Genomic DNA, 13,163 nt, shown 5'->3' with positions numbered 1-13,163 from the left:
AATATATAAATATATACATATATATATATATATATATATACATATATATATATACTATATATATATATATATATATATACATATATAGTATATATATACATATATATATATATATATACATATATATATATATATACATACATATATATATATATATACTACATATATATATATATACATATATATATATATATATATATATATATATATATATATATATATATATATATATATACATATATATATATATATAAACATTATATATATATATATATATATATATATATATATATATATATATATATATATATATATATACCTATATATATATATATATATATATATATATATATACTATATATATATATATATATATATATATATATATATATATACATATATACATATATATATATATACATATATACATATATATATATATACATATATATATATATATATTATATATATATATATATATATATATATATATATATATATATACCTATATATATATATATATATATATATATATATATATACTATAATATACACTATATATATATACATATATATATATATATCAATATATATATATATATATATATATATATATATATACATATATATATATATATATACATATATATATATATATACATATATATATATATATATATATATATATATATATATATATATATATATATATATATATTTATATATATATATACATACATTATATATATATATATATATATATATATATATATATATATATATATATATATATATATATATATATATATATATATATATATATATATATATATATATATATATATATATATATATATATATATATATATATATATATATATATATATATGAAGTGAGTTTTAGACTAGAAAGTTCAAGAAAAATAGGCTTATGGATACTAACTAAATTGTTTGGCCAATTTACCGATAAACCAACATATTATCATTAATGTTTTCAAATGTCCAAGAACAATTTGTCCAAGAGCCCTTCAATGATCCTACTGTATATGAGAGTGTTTCGTAAAAATTTCAAGTCCAAAATAGTTCATTCAGTATTTATTTTATATTTTATTGTTTTTGGATTTATAGTTTTATTTAAAATTCACAAGGGTTCATAGATGGTCATATAAACTTATCCAACAATCAAATTGTAAACCTACTGCCCATATAAGATTCCCACAAAAATTATAGCTCAAAGTAACTTTATTTAATAATTATTTTATATCGGTAAGTAATAAAATATTTAGTAAAAATTTGTAGAAAATTACCAAAAATTTATATTCTGGTCCAAACTTGTAGGAAAAATAATAATATGATTTTATAAACCATTTTATCCATTAATATTATATTTAACCCCCTTTAACGTATTAGAAAATATTTTATTAGTTAAAATTCCATTAATGACCATTTTAATGAAATAACTTGAAGGAAATAAACCTAAATGATTTTCTAAAATTTATCTACTTTGGAGTTCATATAAAATACATTCTTAAAGTTACTAAGCACACAAATTTCATTGACAACAATAACTTCACAAAAACACCTCAAAACAACATTTTTACGCATTTTTTCATAATAAAAATTCATAAAATTTACATGTATAAACACTAAAGTAAAAATACACATAATAAACACATATCCATCATTAATATCATATAAATGAGAAAATTTCAAATTTACATATTTTGTGACTTTAATTTAATACCGATTTCGATTAATAATCACAATACTTGTAAATTTATAATAAAAACATATGAATAGCATTGCTAATATTACTATATAAAAAATATTATAAATTTTCAATTTATAACATGCATATACTTAAACTTATAATAAACACTTTACTTTTACTTTTGATACAAAAATGTGTTATTCTTACTTTAAGCCAATATGCAAGATAGAATTAAATCAATCCAACTTATTGTCATATCTTTCACATACTCAAGTAAATATAATATAAATGTCATATAGTAAGAAGGTTAAGAAGTGTGTACCATGAGCCACCAAGGATACAAGAGAAATAATAAGAAATAAGAACTCCAAAATAAGAGAAAATAAGCTCTAAGAATAATTTTCAAGGTTTCAAGAATAATAATCCAAGCTCCCAAAAGTTGATGATTTTGGCTTAGAAAATGATAAAATTATTTTTCATCTTTATCTCTAACTACAATTATAAATTTCACATTCAACTTAAAGTCTAAATCTCTCACCAATATAAGTCCATTTTCGGCATGTCTTACTAAAATGCTCATAACCTCTAGCTCCGAACTCCAAATTCAATGATTTAAGTGTCTAATTGCTCACAACTCTAGGACCCATATTTCTTAAGAATAAACAATAAGACCCATATTTCTTAAGAATAAACAATAATATTAAAATGAGTAGAAGATTTCGAAAATTCAAAAAATAGAAGGTGTTCGATATTGGCTTACTCTTAGTTTTCCAAAATGTTTGAGGGCAAAACATAACATTTCATGCTCCAATTGATATAATTCTTGGGTCTACAATGTGAGTAATTTTGTGATAAGATCATTATAAGGTTTATTTATTCATGCATGAAGAGAAAGAGGGGTAAACACTTGTAATAGTCCGGGTTAAAGTGAACCGGATAAATTCACACAAATATGAATTTCGGTCCACACATCGGACATTAAATTAAACCACTTCTAAGACCGATGACGTTCTAGTGGTAAAGAAATAAAATAGTAATGACGAAATAGCAAGACAGCGGAAGTCTAAAATTACAACTTGAAAACCTACTGGCCACTTCAAACCAAATACAATCCAATTCAAAATGTACTCACTGAAATAAAAATAATAAAGTTTGGATGGATAAAATTCTAATAGTAATTTCGGCACGATAGTCAGCTCGACTACAGGTTCTATTAGAAGAGTCCTCACAGACTAGTCCCCACCTGCAAGTCAACCTACCAGTCATCGAATGACAACATCATAGCAAGTTCCAAAGTACATAACAATACACGTTAGAGAGAACATACAATGTATTATATGAGTTACACACAAGTAATGAGTTCATACTAGCATGCGAAGGCTCTATTAGTTAAATGTCATGTTTGACTTTCCAAACCCCAAATCATGTTGTTGCCCGTCCAGTTCGGGTTGACAGAGTATTCTCATAATTTTGGAGGAATACACAAGGGAGTGCTAATCCCAAGGAACCCTTCGACCTAAGACGTTGCCTGTCCTGTTTGGGTCGTCAAAGGCAAAAGTATGCATACCCCCATGGTGACCGTAATGATCCAAACTGACAAGGGAACAATAACAATGATATTCCAATTCCAATTAAATAGCCCCATTTGGGTAACTACACAACCATCCTCAAATTCCAATTTAAAACTCTTTACAAATTATTTTGGGGGTCTAAATCTTACGTGATAAACCACATCACAATATAGAATGAGTACAACATTACTTTACATAACCGATTACAATTGTATGGTCTAAGCGTATACCTTAGTAGCACGATTAAAGCAACTCAAGCGCTTCACGATTTGAATCTCAAACTCTTATGAATCGAGGTCCTAAACACAACACATACACAAATCACGTATTAGAACGTGTTTACACTTTTAATCCACTCCATACCTAAGGCACTACTAAAACTTTATAATTTTAAATGATTTCACCCTAATTCCAAAAATTCCAAAATTTAAAATCTAACCAGCAACCTAAACGGCCATTTCAGAAAGATTAGAAAATTCAAACAAAAAATCTGAATTCACCACTGCGTCCGGAAGGCATCAATTACCTTGGGTACCAAATTTCATAATTTCTAACATCCATTTACTATTTTTAATTAAATTTAGCGTTTAACGAGTTTTGAAAACAATGGATAAGTGAAACGACAACAAACACACTCGACATCTCGGATCGGGGCGCGACTGCCGAGACAGTAGCTGTTGTCCCGTTTTTTTCTTTATATATATATATATATATATATATATATATATATATATATATATATATATATATATATATATGTATATATATATATATATATATATATATATATATATATATATATATATATATATATATATATATATATATATATATATATATACACACACATATATATATATATATATATACACATATATATATATATACATATATATATATATATATATACATATATATATATATATATATATATATATATACATATATATATATATATACATATATATATATATATATATACATATATATATATATATATACATATATATATATATACATATATATATATATATATATATATATATATATATATATATATATATATATATCACTAGTGGAAAAAACCTTGTTTGCTGCGGTTTTTTTTGCCATTATTTGCTGCGGTTTTGGCCCCCAGCAATAGTGATAGCAGCAAATGTCCTAATTTAAATGCTGCGGCTAAAAACCGCAGCAATAAGTGGTGTTATTTGCTGCGGTTATGGGCAAAACCGCAGCAAAAAGTGGAGCATTATTTGCTGCGGTCAGGGGGTAAAACCGCAGCAATAAGGGAAGGATTATTTGCTGCGGTCAGGTCTAGAACCGCAGCAATAAGTCTCTTTTTTTTTTTCTTTTTCCGTTTAATCCTTATAATAATGCAATAATATTACAATGTAATAACAGTGATTAATCCAATGATAATCACAGATAATCAACATTAATCTCTTTGTAATAATAAACTCTTGCTCGTATATATATATAATATAATATGTACGTACATATATATATATATACATTAATAAACTATAAAAAATAATCAATATATATACTAATTACAATTTATCAAGGACAATTATTAGCAAGATACACGGCAATCTTGTCTTTTAATTCGCGCATCTCTTCACTTCTCAAAGCACGTGTTTCCCTCGGAATGTCGTTTAAAGCCTATATTATAATATTAAAATAAAAGCTATTAATATAGAAACATTTAGATTTTACCAATAATATATTTAATTAAGAACGTAACAAATACTTACGGCATCTATATTTTCGACTCCAAATTCCTTCACAGAATTTATAATATCGTCCATAAACTTCAGCGCGTAGTAGCCGCAGTCAACGGAAGAAGGAGGTTGTTGAAAGCACTAAGAGAAAATAGAAGTTAGTGTCAAAAACGGTTAAAAACGCATAAAATCGCAACTTAACACATAAATTCTAGAATATGACTATGATTTTCAATTCTAACAACTTCTACACAATAATATATACCAAATAGTGTTGTGTGCCAAGTTTCGTGCAAAACAAACAAAGTTTGAGCTACTTTACGCGCGGAATTGACAAAAACGCTTAAAAACGGATAAAATCGCAACTTAACTTCTAATTTCTAGCACATGACTATTATTATCAAGTCTAACCATTTCAACACAATAATATATGCCAAATAGTGTTGTGTGCCAAGTTTCGTGCATAACAAACCATGTTTGACCTACTTTACGCGCGAAATTGACAAATAAAAACGCGAAATTGACAGCATCAAACTAGTGACCAGACCACCTTGCACGACACGTGGAGACCAAACCTATGCATCCAGGACCTAGGCTAAAGTGGAAATGGAATCTTGGTACTTGGATCTAGCTATCAAGGTCCTAAAACCATTCTAACAATCCCCGTGGACTCCTAGAAGCTGAGCCGAAGGAGGGCTGGTCGACAGTTTGCTAGATCAGAATTATGTTTAAGTGTTTGTGGTTGTTTCGTGTTCTTTTCATGATCATTTGTAGTTTTTGACTGTGTCATTAATCAAAGCTTACGCACAACATTAATCCTTGCATAACCAAGGCCTTAATCAGCCCCGGTTTCGCATCAAAACCATGTTTGAGTACTTTACGCGCGAAATTCACAAAAACGCTTAAAAACGCATAAAATCGCAACTTAACTTCTAATTTCTAGCATATGACTATTATTATCAATTCTAACCATTTCAACACAATAATATATGCCAAATAGTGTTGTGTGCCAATTTTCGTGCATAACAAACCATGTTTGACCTACTTTACGCGCGAAATGGACAAAAACGCTTAAAAACGCATAAAATCGCAACTTAACTTCTAATTTCTAGCATATGACTATTATTATCAAGTCTAACCATTTCAACACAATAATATATGCCAAATAGTGTTGTGTGCCAAGTTTCGTGCATAACAAACCATGTTTGACCTACTTTACGCGCGAAATTGACAGCATCAAACTAGTGACCAGACCACCTTGCACGACACGTGGAGACCAAACCTATGCATCCAGGACCTAGGCTAAAGTGGAAATGGAATCTTGGTACTTGGATCTAGCTATCAAGGTCCTAAAACCATTCTAACAATCCCCGTAGACTCCTAGAAGCTGAGCCGAAGGAGGGCTGGTCGACAGTTTGCTAGATCAGAATTATGTTTAAGTGTTTGTGGTTGTTTCGTGTTCTTTTCATGATCATTTGTAGTTTTTGACTGTGTCATTAATCAAAGCTTACGCACAACATTAATCCTTGCATAACCAAGGCCTTAATCAGCCCCGGTTTCGCATCAAAACCATGTTTGAGTACTTTACGCGCGAAATTCACAAAAACGCTTAAAAACGCATAAAATCGCAACTTAACTTCTAATTTCTAGCATATGACTATTATTATCAATTCTAACCATTTCAACACAATAATATATGCCAAATAGTGTTGTGTGCCAATTTTCGTGCATAACAAACCATGTTTGACCTACTTTACGCGCGAAATGGACAAAAACGCTTAAAAACGCATAAAATCGCAACTTAACTTCTAATTTCTAGCATATGACTATTATTATCAAGTCTAACCATTTCAACACAATAATATATGCCAAATAGTGTTGTGTGCCAAGTTTCGTGCATAACAAACCATGTTTGACCTACTTTACGCGCGAAATTGACAAATAAAAACGCGAAATTGACAGCATCAAACTAGTGACCAGACCACCTTGCACGACACGTGGAGACCAAACCTATGCATCCAGGACCTAGGCTAAAGTGGAAATGGAATCTTGGTACTTGGATCTAGCTATCAAGCTCCTAAAACCATTCTAACAATCCCCGTGGACTCCTAGAAGCTGAGCCGAAGGAGGGCTGGTCGACAGTTTGCTAGATCAGAATTATGTTTAAGTGTTTGTGGTTGTTTCGTGTTCTTTTCATGATCATTTGACCAAACCTATACAAAACCCATAAAATCGAATTTGTGTACCTTTCTTGCTATCCATTTTGGAAATGTGGCTCTGAATGTAGATCCCATTTGTCCACGCACTCTTTTCATTGCGCTGAAACGCATGGGAAAAGTAATACCATTTATATATATATATAACACTTAATTAAATCAAATTGGTAAAATAATTAATATTACGTACGCATTCAACAATGCTTTGAATCTTGTGTTGCGAGGTAGGATGTTAGGTTTTTGTAATGAGTCGAAGACGTGCACGGTGTTCGTTAAAGGACATATGATCAGAAGTATCCAATGCAAACTACAAACACAAATTTAAAATCAACAAATTAGAGATTAGGTGACTTTAAAAATCAAAAGATAAGTTCAATTTCAAAAATAAAACTTACTCTTCCCAATATGGAGCCAGAATGAATGTGTGTTTACATGCAAGGGAATTAGTCAAAGCAGTCTCAATGTATGCTCTGACGACATCTGGATCATTTCTACATTTACTACCCGAAATCGTCTCCGGACAAAACCATCCAATTTTTATTGGAGGTTCGCAAGAATTTACCTCCTCGTAAACCGCACTAAACTCACAAATAAGAGAATTTTGTTAGTAATTCGGTCATTAAAACAATTAAACAACAATGCCTAACTTGTAAGATAATGAACATCACCTCATGTAGACATGGAAAAGAGCTACGTTCAGCATCTCTCCTCTCAAAAATTGCCCGATGTCACTAGGACCAATAATTACATACGGGTCTTCTGAAAAGCAGTATTGCTCCTTCAGCAGGGGCAACATGATTGGGTCCTCCTCACTTATGCGAGATGCACAATAATGCAGCCATTTGCAATCTTGAGAGAGATCTTTTAGCTCCTCATCAGTCAAAATTGGAGTGCTTGGCATCGACTTTGACCCAGTCGACACCTTTGCTGAGGAACCGACCTCTCTACAAGATCCCTTTGGACTCTTTTGCTATTTCAATTTATAAATAAAAATTAAATTAGTGTGAGCATGCAATTAAAAAATAAAAATAAATAAGGTACAAATGATTCTTACCGTGTTAGTGAATCGGACCCAAGCATATGGCCATGTGACGAAACTACCTAGGGCGTCTGATAGTTTCTCAAGGCTCCATGCTGGCATTGGAATTGGGAGTGAGAAATCTTCAAACCCCTTTACAATAGTCTCCACGGCCACACTGATGTGGCCACTTGTAACAGGCACTGAATGCACTGTTTGGCCCTCTTTATTTGGCTGTGCCATACCATATGCAACCTCAGTTAAGTCGCCATCACTAGCAACACCTAACTGAGGCAGCAAAAGAGAACAAGGAGTCGCCTCCTGAAAATTGTGTCGTTTAGTATAATAAGCATCATAATAAAATTTTAATTACGCGTTGCAATTTAAATTAATAAGTGCTTATATATTTAAATACTATGTACCTGTAGCACTGGCACCGGAGTTGGCTCCGGATTTTGAGCAACGGGGGTATTAGTAAAGAGCTGGGGTGCTACGGGGGTAATGGGCTCGGGTGTTGGCTCGACCAAAGCGTCAGAATCCCCATGTTGACTTCCCTGATCCTCGACAATCAGGTTTGCCAAGTCCACAATGGGTGCACCCATCTTTTGCAACACGGTGGCCAACTTCGCGAGAACGTCCTTCGTAATCTCCGCTCGGAGGGTTGCTGCTTCTTCCCGCAGTGCCGTTCGGGATTGAGTAGCAACACACTCTTTGCCGAATGCCTTTTGTAACCCCACGCGGACGCCTCCTTTTCCGACTACCCGCCCACTGTGGTCTTTCCCTAAGACCATATGCAATGCGTCAACATTGCCTTTTGGGGTGAACTCCCCCGTAGCTTCTTTTTCCTTCCAGCCCATCTGTTCAAATAAAAAGTGACATATATAGTAATTAGTATAAGTACATCAAAGCCAAAGAATACAAAACAAATGAAGAATATACTTAATAATTTTAAAACTCACCACAGCATCAGCAACCTTCTTCGTTCCCGGATCATTAATGGTAAATTTACCACTTGCATCTCGGGAATGAAGCCCGCAATACCAATCACGCACCCGATCTCCAGCAAGAGTATTTACGGATGCGGAGGTAGTCGTAGATGAGGGTGTGGATGAACTTTGATTGGGGTATAAACCCGCATCCACCCACTCTTTTCGGACCTCATCGTACGTTTTCTGGCCTAAGCGATGGTAAAACTTCCTTTTGCTTGCAGAATCTGAAGCTTTACCACGCTTTTCCTAATTAATCAATAGAAATCGAATGTCATGTATTAGTTTAATGACTGAATCAAAAGAATTAAATTCAAATTGGTAAACTATAATATAATATGAAATACTTACAACTTCTATGGGAGTTGTTCTTTTGGCAACAAAGGCCTCCCAATCACTCTTCGATATGTGACCCCATATTTCGTAGGGCATCTTCGAAGGTGCTTGCTCTCCACCTTCGTTTCCCGTTTTGACCTTTTTGGTCGTACGGGCACTGGTCTTCGTAATCCAGCCAGTTACTAGCTTGGATTTGAAATCTCTGAATCTTTCAGCAACAGCTGAAAGAAACACATTCTTCTTGTCCTCATCGCTCTCGATGTGGAAAAGATTCTACAAAAAAAATTTATATTTGTTACTGTCAATTAAATTAATTTTAAAATGAAACTAAATGAGTAAAAATAGTAAAGTTGCTTATCACAGTATCATTCCATAGAGAGTTTTTCAAACCCTCTGGAACCTCGTTCCATGCGTGCAATATGGAAATCTTGCGGATACATAGGCCCACTTGTTTTCCATATTGCCTACGCCATTTTCCGCAGGGTTGACCCAATGCATTGGTTCCGTGACTTTGAGGTTTTTCGTAGGACCTCGCCCTTTTCTTTTCTTACTGGTAGTGGGAGCATCCACTAGTGGGGCGTCTTCAGTCTCAAAATCATTGTCTAGAGGTGGAGCGTCTTCAGCCATACGCTCGAATCTCACAATTTGGTCCTCTTCACTGTCGTAACTACGATGCTCATTATCCGAGGTCTCAATCTCGGGGACAATTTTGTCTCTTAATAGATGCATTATATATCAGTACCTGAAAGAGTATGAATAGAAATATATTAGAACATAAGCTAAGTAATATTAAGAATATGACTATGATTTACAATTCTAATACGTACGTTCAACACAATAATATATAACAAATAAGTGTTCTGTGCAAAGTTTCATGCAAAACAAACCAAGTGCCAAAAAAACTTTTATATGACTATTAAATTCATACCTTGTGAATCACTTAATTCAAATGTATTCCTTCCGTGTGATCTACACGCATTTAACCAACATCTACATCATTTACATCATCTTGATCCACTGATATTGGATTGATAAAGGGAGGGGAGTCTTCAAAAGCTTCATATTCTTCCTCATCCTCAACATCACCTATACCAAGAATGCTTCTTTTTCTCGGTACAACAATAGACCATTTTTTATCAGACGGGTCTACAATGTAGAATACTTGCTTGGCTTGTGTGGCTAGTATGAATGGCTCCTCACTATCACGCAAACGAGCTAAGTCTACAAGAGTGAATCCACAAGGGTCGTCATTTTTTATGCATCGTCGATTATTATCTACCCACTTACATTTGAAAAGACCAATATTGAAAGTAGAGTAGTCAAGCTCCCATATTTCATGTACCCGCCCGTAGTATACCAATTTAGCATCAACCGGCGCTTGATCCTTCGCACTCGCGTAAAATGTAGATGACGCCAAAATAGAAACCCCACTATTCTGTAGATACGATGACTTCTTGTCTTGACCCTCAGTCCAAAATGTGAAGCCATTGACATCGTAACCCTCATATTTGTTGACATCATCACGAGGACCAAAAGCTAACCACTTAACAATTTCGGATACACCCTTGAGTTCTTCGGATATTACTCGATTATGAAACCAATTAATAAACGTCTTGTTATGCAACTGCATCAATGCCCTATCCCCTTTAGAAGGATGTTTTGCGCGCAATATATCAAAATGCTCACTCAAAAAAGGATGAACTTCCGGAATATGATGCAACACATACAAGTGTGCTTGTAGAAGGCTTTCTCGAGGAGGTGTGACCGATTTGGAGCCAATTGTTCCTTTTCCCTCAAGCCTTCCTTCATGTCTAGAGGTGGGAAGTCCAATAGGCTTTGCCATGGCCAAATACTCGGCTATAAAGTTACTAATCTCATCGCTCACAGTGCGTTGAATCATACTCCCCTCGGGTTGTGCTGGATTCCTCACCTTGTTTTGTAAAACACCCATGTGTCTTTCAAAAGGATAACACCACCTTAAAAAAACTGGACCCAAAAGTTTGATCTCACGAACGAGATGGACAATAAGATGAACCATTATGTCAAAGAAAGAAGGTGGAAAATACATCTCAAACTTGCATAAAGTTACAATCACGTCGAGTTGAAGTGCATCAAGTTTAAAGGGATCAAGAACTTTACTACAAATTGTGTTGAAGAACGAACATAGTTCGGTAATAGCATATCTCACATGTTTTGGCAGTATTCCACGGATTGCAATTGGTAAGAACACTTGCATCATTACATGGCAATCGTGAGATTTCATGCTTCCCAACTTCAGCTCACCATTTAGGCTAACAAATCTCTTCATGTTGGATGAGTACCCAGACGGAACCTTAATGCCATACAAACACTCACAAAATGTCCGCTTCTCTGCTTTGGACAATGTGTAGCAAGCTGGAGGCAAATAAACTTTGTCATTAAGCATCTTCTTCTTATTGTCACCAACTTCATCATCAGCTCTATTTCTTTTCTTACTCACCTTAACATGTGCCCACAACTCCGGACGAAGACCCTTACATTCAAACCAATCTCGCACGGCCCTAACATCTTTTGTCTTACCCGGAATGTTCATGAGAGTCCCGAGTATGGCATCGCATACATTTTTCTCTATATGCATAACGTCAAGACAATGCCTAACCTGTAGATCTCTCCAATATGGAAGCTTCCAAAAGATTGATTCTTTTTTCCATAATCGGCCTTCACCTCCTTGCACTTGCCCCGTTTTACCAAATACAGTCTCAACTCCCTTAACCTGTTCATAAACCTCATAACCGGTCAACGGTCGACGAGCTACACGGTCCTCAACCTCCCCATTGAACAACTTCTTCTTCTTACGATATTGGTGGTCTCGTGGGAGGAACTTTTGATGGTGCATGAATACGTGTTTGCACTTAGGAATCCACGTGGATTCCATGTCATCGATACATATCGGGCATGCTTTCTTCCCTTTGTTCTTATACCCCGATAAGTTGCCATATGCCGGAAAATCATTAACGGTGCATAAAAGCATTGCACACAAGGTGAACTCCTCATTAGCATATGCATCAAACACTGAAACGCCTTCATCCCACATCTTTCTCAAATCCTCAACGAGAGGTGCAAGATACACATCTATGTCATTGCCAGGTTGTTTAGGATCCGAGATAAGAAGCGAAAGCATTATGTACTTACGCTTCATACACAACCAAGGTGGCAAATTATAGATCACTAAAAGTACCGGCCAAGTACTATGTTGAGAACTAAGATTGCCGAACGGGTTCATTCCATCCGTACACAGTCCGAGCCTTAAATTACGAACCTCATCCCCAAAAGTCTTATGCAACCTATCAATACTCTTCCACTCCGGAGAATCAGATGGATGTGTGAGCAAGTGACCTTTCTTCACCCTATCTGCATGCCACCTCAAATTTAACGCATCTTTCTTTATAAAAAACAAGCGCTTGAATCTAGGTATTATTGGAAGATACCACAATACCTTAGCCGGGGGCCCTTTAGCATCCCGAGCCCCTTTACGCTTGTAGCGCGATAACCCACACCTAGGACACTCTTCTAAGTTCTCGTTTTCATTCCGATACAACACACAATCATTCGGACACGCATGAATC

Source organism: Amaranthus tricolor, chromosome 4 (assembly GCF_026212465.1).
Source record: "Amaranthus tricolor cultivar Red isolate AtriRed21 chromosome 4, ASM2621246v1, whole genome shotgun sequence".
Taxonomy (NCBI): Eukaryota; Viridiplantae; Streptophyta; class Magnoliopsida; order Caryophyllales; family Amaranthaceae; genus Amaranthus; species Amaranthus tricolor.
Note: the sequence above shows the minus strand (reverse complement) of the source record.